The sequence below is a fragment of the Nanorana parkeri genome, unplaced genomic scaffold (assembly GCF_000935625.1).
Source record: "Nanorana parkeri isolate BGI_ZX_2015 unplaced genomic scaffold, ASM93562v1 scaffold189, whole genome shotgun sequence".
Taxonomy (NCBI): Eukaryota; Metazoa; Chordata; class Amphibia; order Anura; family Dicroglossidae; genus Nanorana; species Nanorana parkeri.
Window position 1 is genome coordinate 1,178,220 of NW_017306457.1, and position 5,077 is coordinate 1,183,296.

The following is a 5,077-nucleotide window of genomic DNA, read 5'->3' on the forward strand; positions in this document are numbered from 1 at the left end:
GGGCCTTTTTTTGAAACCCCCCCCCCCCCCCCCAGTCTATGCACAGAAAATCTTTAAATATACCCATAAGTGTTGTGTAAGTTTACTATGAACAAACTATCATTATTTAAATAAAGCATGGAGCTGCTAAGTCTTGAAGGTCCATAGTGACATCATAGAAAACCGTGAGACCTGCTAATCCTGCAATATTTATGATGCAATATAAAATGTAGATTGCCATATTTAAGCCATTCGTTTTTGTGATATGGCATAAAATAGGTCAGGGCTCATCTGTGGCAAGCATGCATGGCCTTGATGAAAAAGACTGAGAACCACTGACCTAGAGAGATATTATTTTGAAACATCAGCTGGGGAATCCAGAGACAATTTCTGTTTTCTAAATCATTGTATAACTTGTATCTGGAAACAGAGGTTGCTATTTGCACAGTAACTGTGCAAAGTTCACGCAGGACCCGAGCTCCAGATTCTAATATCAAGAATTTGGGATCTCAACAATCTTACGATGACTGTAGACCAGGCCTTTACATCATCATACAAAGACCAAATTTACAAAAATGATATTGTGGGTTTTTTTTTTTTACCAATAAAATCTCATAGAGACGTACACTTGACCCCCTCTGTAACCCTTTGGATCAATGTTGTAATTGTTTTACCTAAAAACTTTCTTGAAAAATAAAAACTTTTGAAAAAAAAAAAATCTCATAAAAGCTTTAACATAGCTAATTTAAAAAGCTTTCACAACAATCTGTAAATGGTGATAATACATGGTGATCTTACAATTAAGGTCCTTTAAGCACTTCCTGTTATAGGGTGACAACTTCTTATAACAGGAATGCTTAAAGGACCTTAATGGTAAGGTCACCATTTATTATCACCTGAATAACTAAATGTGCCGAGCTAAGACAATGATCAGATATAAAGAGTAAAAAAAAAAAAAAAAAAAAAAAAACAGTGACTCAAACAAATGTCAGTGAAAAAAAATCAATCAGGTGTAAAGTCTTTAAATCTTCATAAATCCGCGAAAGATGTCCAAATATAGCAATAGTGATGAATATTACTTGTTCCTTCACCAAATGCACCACGTGCACCACACCAGATATAGGGGTGCTCACCTTATTGATAGACCCCAGCAAGAGGTCAAACCAGGCAATTCCCTTCTTAACCAGGGGAGGGGGCCCTCAGCTCCAATCGCTCACAGATGTCCTCCAATGGTTTAATGAGACCAGCAAACAGATCTGTGCAACACTTCTTAAATAGGAAAGCAATAGCCTTCAATCTTTATCGATCTATAGACCTCCTCAGTATAAGGTGTCAATGCCAGGATCGTGTTGACCGAAAAAAGAAAGCAAACACCATAGCGCGTACCATCCAAACAGAGTATGATTTATTAAAAGAAAATTACTCACATAAAAGCAGTGGTAACATAGCATGGAATTCTCTCTTAAAAGTATGTGCAAGAGTTTCAAATGACTGCGGCCGTCAGTCGTAGAGATCAATGTAACGTCAAATGCTCCGCCCTATGCGCATTACGTCCAGCGTGACTTCATCAGGGATCACCTGTTTCCCAACTTTGTTCCTTTGATGTCACCCAGTCACATGGGCTTCCTGAAGGAGACTAAATGTAGCCATTAGACATGTGCACTGCCAAAAAATTTGTTTGGTTTCGTTTCGTTTTAAATTCGGATTTGTGTTATTTCGTTTTTCCGGATTCGGATGTGAAAGTCGATTCGGAATTCGGATGAAATTCGGTAGCGGTAGTTCGTTCGAACGTTCGTTTTCGTTTCTTATTCGTTTCGTTCATTCGTTCGTTTGTTTGCAGAAAAGTGACTTTTGAGAGGGAAAATGTTTTTCTTCAACGAACGAAACAAACAAGAAACGAAGACGAAACGCACGTTCGAACGAACTACCGCTACCGAATTTCGGAAAGGGAAATTCGGATTCGTTTGCATTCGTTATATCTATAATTCGGAATTCGGATACATCCGAATGTCCGAATTTCCGAAAATTCGTCCGAATTTCGATTCGGAACGAAACGAATCGCACGTGTCTAGTAGCCATTTTAACGCACATTATGCAGGCATGGTCCACTGTGAGGAAGTGACACTGAGATGCAGCAAAGAATGGATAAAAAGTTGAAAGCAAGTATTACATTTTATCATTATGTTTATGATACACAGAGGGGAATTTATCAAAATCTGCAGCAGGTGTCCATGGCAACCAATCAGCTTCTCTCTTTCATTTTCAAATCTTAATTGAACAACCTGAGAAAAGTGTATTGGTTGCCATGCACAGCTGCTCCAGATTTTGTCTGCTCTAGTTTTGATCAATTCCCCTCACAGTGCTTTAGCAGACTTATGGCATTCAGTTAGGGTTTACTCTAGAGCAGACCTTTACCCCTTCACTAAAAATCCCAACAGCATGCAGCTCTGCTTGCTGATATAAACTCTTCTTACATTCATTAGTTAAACAAACATTTTTTTTTTAATTTTACTTACAATTACTGTTTTTACACTTCCTGGTTGAGTGAGGCACTGGTAATGTAGCCCTGCTCTCACAGATGCATCCTGGAAAGTCTACATCACCAGTGCCTTTGTGGGAAATCTCAACTGTTAACCTCAAAATCTGGCGAGATCTCAGGGGGAAAGGCATTTTATTCCCCTTCAAAAGATGTGCATGGTCACATGTTCCAGGAGGCAGACCCAGAGTTCCATGAAATAAAGGGAGATGGATTAATCTGCCCTTAGTAAAAATGGTCACTGTGAGAAGAATGGGGGAAAAAAAAGAAAAATAGGGTTATGCAAAGAATATAAATTATCTATAAGTATCCGTTCGTAGCCTGCCAATAATAAACATTTCTAAAGGTGCTTTTGTGGTCATTTTTAAGATATGGGTAAAGAAGACCTCCAGGCAAACTTTTCCCTTACCCTTGTAGTGGGACTACCCCTGCACTGCAAGGTTTACAACAAAGAAATACTCACCTGAACCTCTTAGCTGGCCAGCTGTTACAGCATTCCCTCCAACCTGTCTTCTCCTTCGGTGCAATGATGGTCCCTCGGCATCCTCATGTCCTATACACAGTGTATAGAACGTGATGACTTGCAGTACCTTAGATCGCTGCAGCTGAGGGAGAGAGACACTCCTGGGCCGATCTAAGAGCAAGCTCTGAGGATCAGGTGAGTATTACTTTTTTATTTTTGTACCTAGACACGAACGAGAACTTAACCCTTGCAGTGCAGGGGTAGCCCCACTGGAAGGGTTAGGAAGCAATGTGCTTGGAGTTCTGCTTTAAGTGAGGGTTTATGTATTTTAAGTGAAATTATAGTGAGCAGTCATTAAACCAAGCTGATACACAGAGACAACGCTGCATTTTCCACATTAGATCCATTTCCCAGAGACTCCCATTCAAATTTAACTTAAGCTGATGTTGCATTTATCAGCTCAGTAAGAGGATTGATGTTGTCATTTTAAAGGAACGTTAATATATAAATTAGGAAACATTTTATATACTTGTAGCGCCCTAGTGGAAAGGGTGCTATTAAATCTAGTGTTTATCAGACTGTATGTGGTCTGGTGCTAATTTGTAGTTTGGTTCATGTGGGTTTCCCCCTAAACTTGCTTGCCATCTGTCTGCTGCCAGAGGTACTGCAGGGTGTGCTCTGGAGATAGAACAGAGCAGCCAATGGGATTGCTAGGAGTAGATATCCCTCCCCAGCCAATCACTGTTGAACGATAGCCGGTGGTGCATGCTGGGGTAGGAGATAACTACTTGTAGTGGACCATGTGAGCTCTCTCTTTCTCCCCCAGGCCCTGCCTGTGGGGAGGCTGCGGTGGACTGCCTAAGCTGACCAGGCCTCAAAGCCTGGGGACTAGTCTTGGAATCACCCTGGAGCCTGGTGGCAGCAGGTCCAGGGGTTGCTACTATTAACCACTTGAAGACCGCGGTGTTTCACCCCCTTCCTGGCCAGGCCATTTTTCAGTGTTCAGCGCTGCGGTACTTTGGCTGACGTTTATTCCGTCATGCAACGTTGTACTGAAATGAGTTTTATACCATTTTTGGGGACAGATAGAGCTTTCTTTTGGTGGTATTTAATCACCGCTGGGGGTTTTTTTTACTATATAACAAAAAAAGTACCCTAAATTTTGTAAAAAAAAATGTTATGAAACATTTATTTTCACCCCAATTTTTTGGTATAATATAAAAGACGGGGTCACGTCGGGTAAATAGACACTAAATATGTCAATCTTTAAAATTGTGCGCGCCTGCGAAATCGCAGAAAACGACCACAACCAAAATTGGCCATAGGCGACACTTTAAACGTTTTTACCGCTCATCAGTTTAGTGTTATCAGTGATTGATGGCCCTAAAATTATTGCCCTCACTCCGATGTTCGCGGCGATATGTAACCTGTGCTGCATAATAGGCGCAATCGTCGTTTTCGTACATAGGCGCACCTGACGCATGTTTGTATGTGTATGTGGGGGACTTTAAAACATTTTTTATGTAATTTTTTTAAATTATTATTTGTGAATATTTTTTTTAGCTTCTTTATTTTTTTTAATGCTGTAATTTATTTATTTTTTACTTTTTTTAGACAACTTTATTGCTATAACATAGGGGATTAAGAAATCCCCTATGTAATAGCCAGTTCACCAAACAGGTCCTCTTTATGGAGACATCAGGGGTCTCCAAGACCTCTGATGTCACCTAGGGACCCCCACAGAAGCTGATGAAGCAGAGATCTGCTTCATCAGCTTCTCTCCGGTGTTCTGCACCGGAGAGTGACACTGAATGCAGGAAGTGATGTAATATACATCACTTCCTGCATTTGGGGACAGGAAGAGAGATCAAAGGGAAATCGAGTAATGATCTCCCTTTGATCTGCTGTTAGAGCGTCGCCGTGCCTGTCCCAGCCACACCGGCCACATCGGATCACGGACCGGCAGCGGCGACGAGGAGACGGCGGGACATAGGTACGGGGGGGGAGGCCGCACACCCGCAGCTCCTGCAAGCGATCGGGCGTCTCTAGAGACGCCTGATCGCTTGTATGTAAACAGCCATCGCTGGCTGTTTACATGC